Source organism: Harpia harpyja, chromosome Z (genome assembly GCF_026419915.1).
Source record: "Harpia harpyja isolate bHarHar1 chromosome Z, bHarHar1 primary haplotype, whole genome shotgun sequence".
Lineage (NCBI taxonomy): Eukaryota > Metazoa > Chordata > Aves > Accipitriformes > Accipitridae > Harpia > Harpia harpyja.
The window spans coordinates 149,714-165,006 of NC_068969.1; the positions used below are offsets into that span (position 1 = coordinate 149,714).

Sequence of the window (15,293 nt, forward strand, 5' to 3'; positions counted from 1 at the left end):
TTTAGTTGTTGCTAAGCAGTGTTTATACTAAGTCAAGGACCTTCCAGCTTCTCATACCGCCCTGCCAGCGGAGGCTGGGGGTGCACAAGAAGAGTCGCTGAGCTAAAGGAGGATTCCAGGTAAACAGGTCAGCTCGAAATACACCACCTCCTTTAAAAGTTAAGAGCGATTTGAACGCTTAAAATCAGCATTTAGGCTAATCGATACCATTTTGAACACCTTCTTAGCATACAAGTAAACACTCTTGCCGGTGTTGGAAAACGTCTCCTCCCTTCCTTACAGCACTGCTGCAGGGAGATAACCCTGGGAGGCTGCGGGACGAGGTCGTACGCAATCAGAATCTACGCTTACGGATCCACCGCAACAGCTACAGCCCTTGCGCTGCTGCTGCTGCTTTGCATCTTGCTCGTTTGGTGAATAAAGCTGAAAGTGAAGTGGAAAACTTCAAAAAGCAAAATGAAAAATAAAGAATAAATCTCAACAATTCACTTTACACTAAAAGGGTGTGCCCATGTTTATATACATCCAATAAAAATACATTATTGAAGCAGTAACTCACCAAAACCACCTCAGGACTCACTGTCACTAGTTACAAGGCTGCTGATGCTTCCTGGGAAAACCTGGAAAACACACGGAAGCGACGCCAGTTTGTCCTGTTTTGTCCGCGTCTCTTCTTTGACCTTGATTGCTTTTAGTACAGGTGCTAGTTATCTCAGTAAGGTTGTCGAGTACTCCTGTAAGATATTTAAAAAAACTCATTGACTGCAGAAGCATAAAGCTTTTATCGTGAAAACAAAGCCCGTTTCTTCTGAACAGCTGAACTCTTACGAACAGTTTCTCCCCTCTTTTAGTACAAAATTATTTTCACGGTATCATTTACTAGTAAGCGCACGGAAACAGAAGATTACGTGCTTTCAGGAAGAGGAAATAGACAGAGGGAAGTCAACCTGGCGTAGGCGTAACGTGCTCCAGAACAGACCTTAGTTTTAGTATTCGTATTAAAATATTTCACAGAAAAAATGTGGAAGGAGAGTTGGCACATTCTTAATGTTAACTTTAAAGTCCATACTACAAGTACCTTTGGAAAAATGCAGACACACATCGTAGGCGTACCTTGTACTTGCAGACCACTGCGGAATCTTTCCATCTGTCTTGTACTTTCACGGCAGAAGAAAGGGCAACCACGGTGAAATGGTGGCAGCTGACATCCACCTGAGAGAGGGGGAAAAAAAAAACCCAACAAACAAAAAAACAAAACAAAACAAAACTTTAGCATAAAACTGGGTAGGAATCCAAAGCTGCCTTTTTTTGTGAAGGTTTGTGAAGACAGTACGACTGAGCAGAGCAAAAAGTATTTTTGCATCATCTTCGGTACAGCTGTTGACACAGGCCACTAAAGCTTTTGCATTTTTCAGACAACTGTGCCTTTTTTTTTTTTTTTTTTTTTTTTTTGACTCATTGGTAACTTTAGTTTCACTAGAACTCCCTTTCCTAGATACACGCAGGTGACAGACATAGAGACCTACATACATTTTCTCAAGCCTTAGTATAGCCAAGACTTCATCACCCTATATGTCCCAAGCCGAGTATTTTTGCTAAAGAGCACAGCAACACATCTGTCCTTGTGAACTGCCTCGTTGCAAAAACGGAATGATTTTTTCCAGGCCGTTGCTCCAAACGGTCAAGATCTTTTAAAACCGCAGTTGTGCCACCAAACCTGCTCAGGGTCCCTCCTAGCTTTTGACTGCCCTGAGATTTAACAGGCACACGCTCCATTCCATCTTCCAACAGCAAAAATACGTTAACGCTCTCGGACCCAGAGCGCGACCCTACGGATGTCCACACACACACCCCTCGCCGTTTTGATGAGGAGCCACCGAGCATCCCTGCGAGCACAGCTGCACGCGCCAGATCGGTTTCACCTACGCCGCCAGTTACCGGTTTCGGTGAATGTAGTTTCTGACGCTTTAAACCGAAAACCGTATCTCGATGCTTCGCCACAGTAGAAACGACCCATCGCTAGAATGCTACAAAAACGCAGTAACACAAGTTGCAAACCCACAGCAGCAACAGCTCCAGAAATATTTAGACCAGGAACAAGGGAGAAAAATAAAACAGCTTCATCTCACGCGCAGGGGAGCGGCAGGCAGAGAAAAGGGTCGGCATTCTGAGCCCTTACAGAAAACGGGCATTCTCCTTCCATTCCTCAGCCCGTCCGTTAAGGTCTCAATACCGCAACGCTACTACGGCAACGTCGAGAGTAGGGAACAACAGCCCTGCCGCTGGACTTGCCATTGACCCATGCTATTTACCTAGCAGGATGCGTACGCAGAGGGACGCGTTTTGCCACGCACAACCCTGAACTTCCTGAAAGTTTACGTTTACCAAAAAAAAGCCATTTGGAACATATTGCCAAACAACATTTGGCAATAAAGCTTCGATGCGTTTGACACACGCAAATTTTTGGTCACTTGCTATTTGCTTCCTGTTGCTGCTGCTGTTCTTCCTTCAGAAATTCTACTTGTAGCCAAGTTATTCACTACTGGTTCAAGCATTTGCCTTCCTGGTATTACCAGCACATTCACAGAGGCAAGTAACTTAATTGCTCTTCTACGATTATCCAAATGACAATTACAGCCATGAAAGAGAAGGAGAGGTCAGGCAGCAGAAGAGCTCTGCAGGCTGGCACCAGTCAATAATGCACTCTTTAAAAACAAACAACAACAAAACAAAACCGTGACCCTGTATCCTTTTTTTTTTTTTTTTTTTTCTTTCAGAGCTCATCCCTGCCTCAGCATTTTGTCTCATCAGAGCATGAAGCACAGGTGACCCGTACCCTGACGACTTTTGCGTGTGATGAATGCCTGTTCAGAAATAGTCCAGATCTGCAGGACTGGTGTCATTTTTATGGTTTTAATCATCATAACTCAGATTTTATTTACTCACGCATTTGTGAGGAAACTAATTCACTTTTAGACACTGCCTCTCCTTTTTTTTGGGGGGGGGGGGGGGGGTGTGGAATGTGCTAGAGACTGAAAAAAATTACGATTCAGAGCTCCCAACCATGACAGAGTGGTGGAGAAAGCAATGAAAGCAAAGACCAACAGCAGCAACATTAACTGAAAGTTGGCTTTAATTCCGATCACGTACTTAAGCGACTCTCCAAGTCTACGCCTCGGTCCGATGAACGACTAGTCCTTTTTTGGAAGGACAAACTTTTTTACTTAAAAGGCCTAGACTGAAGACTCCGCTGAACGGAATGGGGATTGTGCCACGGGACGACACGCCATCACCACTCTTAATGGGGAAGAAAAAAAAAAAATAAAATACAAATAAAAATCAAGTTTAAGTACCAGTTTCCATCATGTTTCACCCATTACATCTCTACTGGCATCTAGGTGCTCAAAAGTGAACTACAGGGACACCACATATTCCTAAAAATTCAGTTATACCTAAAAAAAATAAAAGGCTATCTCCAACTTGCCCATAAAATCAGTATGAACAGAGAGAAGAGAAACACTCGACCCTAAAGAAGCTAACAGGCAGCTCTGAATTTACCAGACATGAATTTTCGTTCTTTCACCTGAAACGCAAACATATCAAGGGACCAGTTCAGGAACAGGGCACGATCTGTTACAGCAATTTTTCCATCAGCTCTTCTGCACTAGCAGCAAATTTGCCTTTTCTGTGGGTTTAACGTGGAGCATCTGTAGTGCCCTCGAACTCGCAAGTGTTTCTCTCCGCTCCCCCAGCCCGATACGTGCGATTACCTGAGCGGCAAGCGGAATTAACCACGCAGGATTTTCTTCGTGTGACGCGGAAGGTGACGCTGGGAAAAGAGGAGACAAAGGAATGAACCTGCTTGTCACACCCAGCCAACGGTGAAAAGACAGGGGAGGATTCTGCCGGAAGGGCTCTGCACCCCAGGAGCTCCCACCGGCCGGTTTCTCTCCCCTTTGCCCGGTACCGAGGGGACGACGACACCTCGCCCGCGCCCCCTCGCGGGGGGGGGCTGCCCCAGGAGAGCCGGGGGACCCCCACCTCGCTTCCGCCCGCGGGAACGGACCGGGCGAGACCCTCCACGCAGAGAGAGGAGCGTGGCGTGGATCGCATCCCCGAGGGAAGAGGCCGGGCTCCCCGCTGGCAGAAGGACAACTCACCTCCCTGCTGCTCGGAGCCGCTCGCTGCGGACAGCCCTGCCTGCGCCCGGCCGCTCTTCGGCCGTGCTGGGAGCGCGGTCCGGCCGACGGATGCTCCAGCAAAAAGACGCTCCAGCTCATCGCGCCTCCTGCTCGTTACAGCCGCAGGTACTTTTGCCTCTGGCTAACGCACGCTCCAGACAGCGGACACCCCGCCTCGTTCCAGCTCCCGCTTGCTACAGTTCTGGCTCACTGAAGCCCCAGCTCCGCACTGAAGCTCCGGCTGATTTCAGCTGCTTCTCCTTACAAGTTCCAGCTATGTGCAACGGCCTGGGCTTTCCATAAGGTTGTATATCAACTGCTGTCAAAACCGGAGCATTAGGATTAAACATCAGAGTTACGCGCCGTATAAATATGCGTTAGTTTGGGCGATTAATTACCGAACAACTATTCTGAGCAGCGCAGAAAGAAGAGCTGCACTCAAAGAGGGCACGTGGGGTCTGAAAAGCGCCTTTCCCCCCCCCAGACCATCGCAGATGTTGAGTTCGGCCGGCTACGTGCCGGCCTCCCGAACTTCGGCGTCCGACACAACCAGACCCCCATCTCCGGGGAGGGTCCACGCGCCCTGCCCACCCCCTGCTTCCCCCCGCAGCTCCCCACACCCTCCCACCCGCCTGCCAAACCAGCCAAGCCGGCTCCCGCTTTTGGCCCCCACGCCGGCTGACTCGGGGCCCATTTGGGAGCCAAAAAACCCGGCTGCCGAGCCTGTTCTCAAGGCCCAAAAACGCAGGGCCGGACCTCTGTTTCTGGGCCCAAAGCCGCGCAGCAGCTCGGTCTGTTTCCGAGCCCCAAAATCAGCCAGGCGAGCCTGTTGTCAAGCCCCAGGAACAGAAAACTTGTTCTCCATTTCTGACCCTGCAGCGCCCGCGGGCGACGCCGAGCGTAGCCACCCCACAGCCCTGCACCCCCGGGGCCCCACGCGCAGTTTTGGGGAGTGCTCGGGACCGGCGGAGGGCCCGGCCCCACGCCTCTGCGGGGCAGCCCCAGCACAGGCAGGGCGTCGCTTCACGATCGCCGTTTCAGGCTTTATTTCCCCGCCATGGCCGGCACGGCCAGGCCCCCACCCCAAACCCCCGAGCCGAAGCACCCCCGCGGGTAGCCGGGCCCAGCCACCCGGAAAACAAGAAAACCAAAGAGGGAACAAGACAGAGAACGTGGGGAAAGGCAAGGAGACGGACACAGAAACAGAGAGAGCGCGAGAGGGATAGGGAGCAGGACAGAGAGATGGAGCAAGAAAGGAAAAAGGGACGGGAGGCAGAACCAAGGGAAAGAGACACAAGGACGGGGAGCAGGACAAAGGGACGGAAGAGGAAAAAAAAAACAGCGACGGGCTGCAGGACAGAGATGAAGGGATTAAATAGACACAGGGAGCACGACAGAAGGACAGGGAGAGACAAAAGGGACAAAGAGCAGGCCAGCAGCGGAGGGGAGAAAACCAACTGCGATGGGCAGTGGGAGAGAGATACGGAAAAAGAAAAAAATACTGAGGAACAGAACAAAGAAAGAAGAGACAGCTAGCTGGACAGGGGGACACAGTTAGAAAGGACGGGAGAGGGAACGGGGCAGAGAGAGACAGACAGAAAAGGTAGCGAAAGAAAGCAAGGCAGAGGGACAGCAAGGCGGGGCGGGGGGGAAGGGACGGGGGTCTGGACAGATGGAGAAATAAGCAGCAGGGACAGAGGAAAAGAGACAGAAAGAGGGACAGGGAACATGGCAGAGAAGGACAAATCAGGACAGCGGCAGGACGGAGATAAAAAACTGGGACGGTCCTCAGGACAGAGAGGAATACAAATACGAGCAGGGAGCCGGACAAAGGGATACAGCGAGAAACGACGGGACAGGAAGCAAGACAGAGCGACAGACAAGAACAATGGCAACGAGAGAGAGAGAAAGAGAGAGACCGTGAGAAGCACAGGGGGTTGGGGAATTTAGAAAGAGAAGTATCAGGAGCCCTGCAGAGAGAGGGAGGGTGAATAAAAAAGGGGCAGGAAGCAGCACAAAGGGTCAGAGAGAGTAAGAGATGAACAGGAAGGAGGACGGGGACAGTGAGATCCAGAATGACAAAAATAAACAGCAACAGCGAGCAAGACAAAGGGATAGAGAGAGAAAGAGAAAGTAGAAAGAAGAGAGATAGGAAGGCAGGGACACAGAGCGGCACGTACAGGCGCAGAGAGGAAAAGAACGCCAGGGAACAGGCCAGAGAAATTGGGAGGCGGGGAAAGAGGTGGATGCAGATCAGGACAAGGAGATGGAAAAGGAAAAAACAGCGACTGGCTGCAGGAGAAAGACGGGGGGCGGCGGGGCGGGGAAGAGGGAGAGGGAGCAGGACAAGAACGCAGAGAGAAAAAGGAAGGGGGGCAGTCGAACAAGAGAGAGAAAGGGGGAGAGGAAGAGGGAGCAGGACAAGAGAATAGACAGAAGAGGAGAGGTACAGGGAAGAAAAAAAAAAACCAAAAAACACAAACACCACCCAAAAAACCCCAAACGTCACAGCAGCATGGGAAAGCGAGGGGGCCAGGAGAGGGGGAGGGAGGGACCGGGACACACAAGAGGAGCGACAGGGCCTCGAGGGCCCAGGACTCACCGCAGCTCTCGCTCTTGGAGCTGCCAGGAGACCTTGCCAGCTCAGACGCTTCCTTCTCCTTCTCTCCTCCCTTCCTCTTCTGGAACTCCCGTCGCTTGGCTGTCCTCCGCGTAACGGAACACGCGAGCGTCTCACAGCTCTTACGAGATGAGGCCTCCTAGACACGTAGCCTCGCAAGCCTGAGGCTGCTGCAGTCAACGGCATCCCCAGGGGACGAACGGACAACCGCACCCACAGCGTGGCCTCTGGGAGAGGGAAAGAGGCAGCAGTGATCGTTATTACCGCAGCTCGACCCTGGCCGGAGCCCCTCCTTCCGCAGGGGCTTCCGCAGACGCCGCTCGTTCCCCGCGCCGCTGCTAACGGCACCCCCGTTAAGGGAGACTCCAGACCACCGCAGGGCCAGCTTGCTGCCCTCGCGACAGGGCTCGGGGGCTGCCTGCGGCTACAGCGCAGGCTTCAGGGGAGGGGCTGGAGCTGGGGGCAGCCGCGCGGGCCGAGCGGGGCCGGGGGAGCTCTGGCGACTCGGGCGGGCGCCCGCTGGCCGCGCCTGGGGGGTGCCCGCCTCCGTCCCCTCTTCCCTTCTACCGGCTCTCTCTCGGGAACTCCCCGGCGCTGCCCTGGCCCGGCTCGCCTCCGGCGGACCGGCAGCCTGCCGCGGCGGCCGCTTCGCAGCTTCCCGTCCCGCCAGCCCCGGGCGGCCAGCGGGCAGGAGGCACCCCTCGCCCTCGCCCCCGCCCCCGCCCCCGCCGGAGGGGATCGCTCGCCTCACCCGCGGTCCCGGCGCTCGCCCGCTGCCGCCGAGACCCGCGCGCCGCCACGCTGCTCCCGGGGACCGCGCATGCGCCGGAGGGGCCGGAGCCGGCGCGCGAGCGCCGGGCTGCCCCACGCGCAGGACGGCGCATGCGCCCGGGAGGGCTGGTCGGGGAGCGGGCGCAGCGGGAAGCCCGCGGAAAACCACGCGAAACCGGCAACGCTCCTGAGTCTGACCTGGTCGCACTCCGGGGGCCGCGGCGGCGGCAGCAGCGAGGACTACGCCGCGCCCGAGAGCCACGCGGCTGCCCGGCCGCCGAGTCCGCGGAAACTACAGCTCCCGGCATGCCCCGAGGGGACGCCGCTTCCGTTTCCGCCCACCCCCACGCCGGCGCAGCCGCAGTCCCCGCCGAGCCCCCAGCGCCGCTCCGGGCAGCTCCGGCGCGCTCCCGCCGCCCGCCGCCGGACAGTCCCCGCCGCCGGCTCCGGCACGGTCAGTCCCCGTCGCCGCCGCTCCGTGCACGGCGCGGCACCCCCCGCCCGGCTCCGGGCAGCGCCCGCCGCCGCCGCTCCGGCACGGCGCGGCACCCCCCGCCCCGCTGCCGCTCCGCGCGTCTGGCACGGACCCCGCCGTCCTCCTCGGGGCTTTCCCCGGGACCCGCCGGGCGATTGCGCAAGCCCCGCCACGGGGCCCGGGCCCCCCCCGGCCCACGTGCTCCCGGCCCCCCGCGAGCCCCCAGGGCCCCGGCCCCCCCCCCCGGCCTCGGCACAGGCGGCCCCCACCTCCCCCGGGCCACCCCCGCCGGGGACGGTCGCGGTCCGAGGGGCGCCCGGCCCCGCTCACCTTCTCCCGAGGGGCAGCCGCAGCCCGGCCACCGCTCTGCTCTGCTCTGCTCCGCTCCTGCCTGGGCTCCCACCGGCCCCGCCGCGGCCCCTCCCCCGGCAGCCCCCCCTTCCCAGGGAGGGGCCGTCGCCATCAGCCTCACTGCCCGCACCTGGGGCTCCTCCAGCCCCGGCCCGCAGCTGTGGTACCGAAATCCCGAATAAAACTCCACAACACCCATGGGAAGTTCAGAAGCAGGCGCTTCGTTTATGGAATGAAAGATGTCAAAGTAAGATGACTCTTGACGAGCTGCTCGCTGGGGTAAAAATACAGATTTTAATACCCGTCTTATTTTAGTTCTAAGACTTGGCAATTGCCAGGTATCATCTTTTCGATTTACCCAGGTCCACCGCCAAGGCCGCAAGGGAGATTTCTTCCAGAGAGAGGATAGAGTTATTAAGTCTAAAGTCCATTATTTGCTTTTGTCCTTCAGGAGAAGGTGAGTGGATCGTATATCATCACTATTCACCCAAACAGTTAACCCTAAACTTTTCACCTGTCCTTTACTACAGTCAATTCCAAGCTAATTTTTTTCCATTATTAAGAGGGGACCCAGGATCATTTAAAATATTATTCTACTTTCCACAAATACATGCCCCATCTTAGAGCTTTAGCTACTAGAGAAAGTCTTTGGATTTGGGGGTCAGAGGAGTTGCAAGTCTAAACTTTCATACCCTTCTCTTTAGGATGTGTGATTCTTCTCTCTTTGTCTAAACCAATCTAAATTTCCCTAGATGGTCCTGACTCTGGGTGGATCTAACAAGGATCCTGGAACTCCAGTAAATTCCAAACATCGTTTTATATTTTAAATATGGTCCCAAGTTCCTTTCTGCACTTGTCTCTACGGTTTTGGCAACTGACAGCCCCAAGGGGTCTTTGTACAAGTTTCTCCCGAAGGGCGATAAATTTATTCTTTTGTCCGTGAGGTGGATGGTTTGGTAATGTTATAATTCAAAATGCTATAATTCCTTCTTTCAAATTTAAAAAAACAATTGCCTTTTAAATCCATCCAATTTAATTTGCTAAAATGATTCTCATTGTTCTACGTCTTTTCTCAAGTTTTGGTTAAATTCAGTGTCAGTATTCTCCACGGAACTAGATTTTCATCTGACTTTGGAATCGGAAGGCAGGCTGTTATCGAGGTTAAATTTTGTGTCTTTACAAAACTTCGAATCAATTCCAAAACTAGAATTTTTTTTTTTTTAATCAAAATTACAGAAACGGTTAATATCAAGATTAATAGCTCAAACAATAATTGTTTCATTTTGTTTATGTTTAGAACCCCTCAAAAAAAATACTTAAACCCTATAACACACAAAAAGATTACTGCCCTTGACAACATTCCTAATAGCAACCCCAATATTATAAATTTTACACAATTGTTTTCCCAAATAGATAATGTGAAACTTACTTATAGGTTTTCAGTTTCAAAGGGCCAGTTTCTTTAGACTTCCAATTTCCTGTTGGTGCTTTCTTTAGTCTTGAATAATGAAGCCAAGGTTCTTCGCCCAGACCTTTACTGCTCTAAGTGTTGTTAAAATGACTCGATGCGGTCCTTTCCACTTCTCAGTGATTTTATATATATTCAATCTCCTGGTCGGAAGGGATGCGCTGCTACGTCCAATTCTAAGGGTCCAGCTGCGGAGACATACTGACGAAGTTCTTGAAAAGAATTTCTCAAAGAAATCATAACACCTTTTAAAAACATATCTCCAAAGCCACTCCAGATACTCAGAACATAGGACTCTTGATACAGTCTTTCATATAACATTGCATAATGACTTAAATTTTCTTTCTCTTCTGGCTATACTCTGATTCTTAATAGAGCCATGGGTAAGGCTTTAACCCATGTGAGTGAGGTTTCCTGACAAATTTTACTCAACCGTTGCTTGAGGGTATAGTTCATTCTTTCTCCGCCCCCCCCCCCCCCCCCCGCCCCCTTGCTTGTGGTCTATATGGGGTGTGATAGTCTCAATCTATAGCCAATACTTTGCTCGACTTGTCTCATCATCTTTGCTATGAAATGAGGGCCATTGTCAGATGACATTCTTACAGGCACCCCATATTTTGGTATTATCTCTTTGAGCAAGACTTTAACTACTTCTCTTGCTTTGTCGGTGTGACAAGGGAAAGCCTCGGGCCACCCAGTAAAGATATCAACTAAAACTAGGGTAGATCCTTCTTTTCAAGGCAATTCTATAAAATCAATTTGCTAGTATTCCCCTAAAAAATTTCCTTATTTAATAATTCCAAAGATAATCTTATTACTGATTTGGGGATCATTTTATATATAAATTTCACATCCGCTTATAATTGTTTAAACAATCTTTGTCATATTTTACTTTCTGTTCCCCGATATACTTTGTTATGTTCAGCTCGGGCAATTTCTCTTGTTATCGTGGGCGGGACTATTATTTGACCTGTCGGTGTTACAGCCTGTCCTGTTTCATTTTGTTAGCCTGCAATCTAACAATTAATTCTTCCATCTTTTTCATTATAATTTGGAGTTTCTTTAGGCCATTTTATACTTTTCTCTGGAACTAGCGCTAGGATGCCTTTTTCTGCAGCCTCTTTAGCAGCTTTATCAGCCAGTCGGTTACCTGCGTTAGGAACAGTCTTACCTAACTGATGCGCTTTACAGCGCGTTATCGTGACTGCTGTTGGTTTTTGAACGGTTTCTAACAATTTCGGTATTTGTTCTGCATGCTGAATGGTGGTTCCTTGTGCAGATAACAGTCCTCTTTCTCTCCATATCGCTCCATGTGCACGTACTACTCCAAAAGCGTACTTTGAGTCTGTCCAAATGTTGACTCGCTTTCCTTGACTTAGTTCCAGAGCTCGAATAAGAGCTATCAATTCAGCCTTTTGGGCAGATGTCATCGAAGGCAAAGTTCGCAACGCAATTACCTCCTCGGTTGTTATTGTCTATCTGGATAAACGTTTTCCTTCACAGATGAAACCGCTTCCGTCGGTATACAGTTCCCAGTCTGCTTCTTCTAGCGGCACATCTCAGAGATCCAGTCAGCTGGGGTAAACTCCTTCAGTTGTCTGCAAGCAGTCACGTTCCAGTTCTCCTTTAACTTGATCAGTTGTTGAAAACGCAACAGGGTTAACGGTGGTAGTAGTTTTTAAGTAAACATCATCTTGTTCCAGCAACACCACTCGGTATTTCAGCATTCTGCTAGGGGATAACCAATGCCCCCCTTTCTGTTTTAGCGCAACAGTTATCGTATGGGAAACGTACAGTAATCCTTTGTCCTCAGGTGAACTTACGAGCTTCCTGGATCAGTAGCACAGTTGCAGCGACGGCTCTCAGACGACCAGAGCATCCCAGACTCACGTGATCTAATCGCTTCGAGAAGCAGGCCACAGCTCGCCCACTTGGCCCTAAATATTGGGCCGGCATGCCCAGAGCTATACCTCTTCTTTCGCGAGTGAAAAGTTCAAATGTCTTTGTGAGATCCGGCAGGCCTAGGGCTGGCACCCCTATTACAGCCTGTTTCAATTCTTTGAAAGTAGCTTTCTCGGCATCAGTCCAATCCATTGTTTGAGGTTTTGAGCTGCTCCTACAAAGGTCGGACCCGCAAGCCGCAACTGGTAATCGACAGGTGACACCACGCAACCGTTCCCGGAAATGCTCGTCATTAATTTGTTAGTCTTAGGTTCGGGGAGACGACAAATTGCCTCTTTGCTCTCAGTTCCTAATTGTCTCTGTCCTTTTAGGATTTTAAAACTCAAATAAGTTTCTTCTTTCTGGGTTATTTGGGTTTTTTCTTTTGACACTCGCTATCCACTGATTCCCAAAGAGTTCAAAAAGTTAATAGTTAACTTTGTGCGTTGTTCTTCCATCTCAGCTACAATTAACAGATCATCCATACATTTCAACAAGATTTCTTGATTATTTTCTTTCTTCCAAAGCTCTAATTCTCGTGCCAATGGATTTCCAAAAATGGTAAGACTATTCTTAAAGCCTTGAGGCAAGACTGTCCCTGTATATTGTCTTTTTCTCCCTGTCTCAGGATTTTCCCATTCAAAAGCAAAAAGCTCTTGACTGTTGGGATCCAAGGGAATACAGAAAAAGGCATCTTTTCAGTCTAACACTGTGAACCGTTCTCGTTTCTCTGTTAGGGTTGTTAACAAAGTATAAGGATTTGCTACTACCGGATGAATATCTTGTACTATTTGATTTATTGCTCTGAGGTGTTGAACTAATCTATAATCTTTTTCATTAGCCTTTTAACAGGCAAGGTCGGGGTGTTATATTTGGATTCACATTCTGTTAACAATTTATATCTTAAAAATTTTTGTATTATCAATAGTAACCCTTTCCGGCTTTCCAGTTTTAGGGGGTATGGCTTAATTCGTAGCGGATTCGATCCTGGCTTTAAATCCAGTCTCACAGGTTCTGCTTTTTGGATTTACCGGGAACTTCCCAGTCCAGACGATTGGAATTACAGCATTATACTTTGACTGGTATGATCTTCTGCTTTCGGTAACCATCCTGTAACAACAAAGCCACTGCTTCGATACGTTTAGTTTCTGGAATTAAAATTTTAATCTCTCCATTTTTTAATTTAATTTCTGCCTCTAAGTTCTCCAGTAGATCTCCCCTTAACAGGAGTTTAGGAGAATTTGGCACATACAAAAACTGCTGAGTGACCCATTGCTTTCCTAATTTCATTGTTAAAGATTTAAAGAAGGGTCTAGTTTCTCGTTCACTTGTTGCACCAACACCACCAATTTCTTCAAAACTTAACTCTCCCTCTAAGGTATTTAAAACTGAAAAGGTGACTCTAGCATCAATTCACATTCAATTTTCTGTTCTCCCAGTTTAGCTGTAACCAGAGCTTCTGCTGGGAGACTCCCCTCCGGTCCCCGTCAGCTGCGTTCACTTAAAAAGAACAAATCGACATATGGCACTTCATTCCATTTACTCTCTCTCCTACAAAACAACAGTAATTGCAATATAGTATTATAACTCAAAGTTCTGTTTGTTTCCCATTTTTCCTGCAATTCACCCCAGTGTGCCAACAAACATCCCAACGGTGATGGTTTTGGTATCTTTTCATCAGCAGTTCTATTTCCTGCACTCTTATTCTTAAACAATTTTGCTAATGCCATTATACTTATATACATTCAAATCCCAAATACCAAACAAACGCAAATGACAGTTGTCCCAAATAATACACAAAGTCCAACCCAGCAATAGCTTTCGCTTACGACTTAGGGGCAGACGCCTAGGCTTCCACTGCAAACGGGTACCCTCCAAGCCCCAACCCTGCGAAGCTTTCGCCGCGCCTCACGGGCAGGCTTTCCAAACAAATTCCAAAGCAGCAGCGCCTTACCTTTTTTCCAGGGAACGCCGCGAGGAGCTTTGTGAGTCGAGGGCGATGGTTCTCCCCGAGAATACCTCGGCGCCGGCCGGAGTTCGATCGACACTCGATCTCGTCCAGTCTCACTCGCAAGGTCCCGTCTGGGTCGCCAAAACCGTTACCGAAATCCGGAATAGAACTCCTTAACACCAACGTGAAGTTAAGAAGCGGGCACTTAGTTTATCGCAGCGCTGGGGACACGGGGGATCGCTCCTCCAAAGGCGTGTCCCACTTAGTATCAAAATCCGTCAGTTTTTACAGACTTTTTCTGTCAGGTCATTGTTACATAAGCTCTTTCCATAAAAAGGCATACTATGCTCGTTCTTAAATTTAACCTTTCTAAGGATTGGTCCTTTGATTATATAACCTTATCAATATTCTTATTTAAAAACAATCATTGGTCAGTTACACTTAGCTCTACTGACTGGAATCTTCGATACTCAAATCAAGATGGGAAGGGTAAGGGGGTTTCCAAGCAGCAAACTGGCGTCCACGACGGTTTCCTTCGTTTCTTGAAACGGAACATAGAAAAACCTGTAACTTCCTGGTGAGGTTTCTAGGGTTAGCTATTTCCAACCTTAACAATATTAAGGTTCCGATAGTCACACGTAACGCAGTTCCTAAAGTTTCTATGGCTACGTTTCAAACGTAACAATCCTATACGTTACGCTTCACAATTTTACTTCTTAATCAAACCTAACTCTTCTACGTGATTAAATTTTGATTTCTTTACCAGAATATTTGCAACAGCTGGAGCCCAGCAGGAACGGGGGGGGCATGGCCCGACCCCCCCCAGCGCCTCACCTCCTCCTCCCCTGGGCTCCCTCACGGCCCCTCGCCCCGTGCAAAGGGAGCGCAAACGCAGCCCGGAGGGCAACGGGGCCGGCCGGCCGGCGTCCGTTCGGTCAGTCGCGCGCCTAACGAGTCCTGCCAGCGAGTCCGCTCCGGGGCTCGGGGCCCCCCCCGACGCTCCCCCTGCCCCTGGGACACCTCTGATAGCATATTTCCGTACATTCTGTATGGCACGTCTAAATAGTTTTGGATGGTTTTAATATTTTGTACCAGCCGTGGAAACTGGTTTGCTGCTAGGTGACTGTAAAAGTGAGATTTAGTAAATAATTATTAGAAATCTTACACTAACGCGATGATTGAAACAATAGACAAAAGTATAGCCAAGCAATTAACTAGCAGAGGTAGGTACTCCTAAGTTTTGCAGTTCTTTGCTCTTATGACTAGATGAGAACAATGCTGAAACTGACCGCATGCGATTGAAACTGCGTTAAGCTTCAAGATCAAAGAACCAAGGACAAGAATAAAGACTTCAAGGACAGCCGGCAAGAACTTCAAATGGGTCGGTGGTCGCAAAAGCAGCCCTTCGTCTCAAATGGATCCTTCATTGCGCGTGATCGGATGTAGGCAGTGCTATGATAATCAGTTGCCATCATTTTTATGTATACGTATACTAATCTGATTCATATGCAATTAGTTAGTCTATATGACCTGTT

General features: G+C 49.9%; 2 long non-coding RNA genes across 2 annotated transcripts; one reads left to right on the forward strand and one right to left on the reverse strand.

Annotated features, from left to right (window-relative positions):
- On the reverse strand, nucleotides 1-1,226 carry LOC128137745 (uncharacterized). The gene is made up of 2 exons (XR_008233818.1): nucleotides 1,114-1,226; nucleotides 1-734 (listed from the first exon to the last, which is right to left on the reverse strand). It is a non-coding gene; the product is annotated as an uncharacterized LOC128137745 (long non-coding RNA).
- Nucleotides 1,227-9,148: 7,922 nt separating this feature from the next.
- LOC128137705 (uncharacterized) lies at nucleotides 9,149-14,198 on the forward strand. The gene is made up of 2 exons (XR_008233803.1): nucleotides 9,149-9,195; nucleotides 12,819-14,198. It is a non-coding gene; the product is annotated as an uncharacterized LOC128137705 (long non-coding RNA).
- Nucleotides 14,199-15,293: the final 1,095 nt, after the last annotated feature.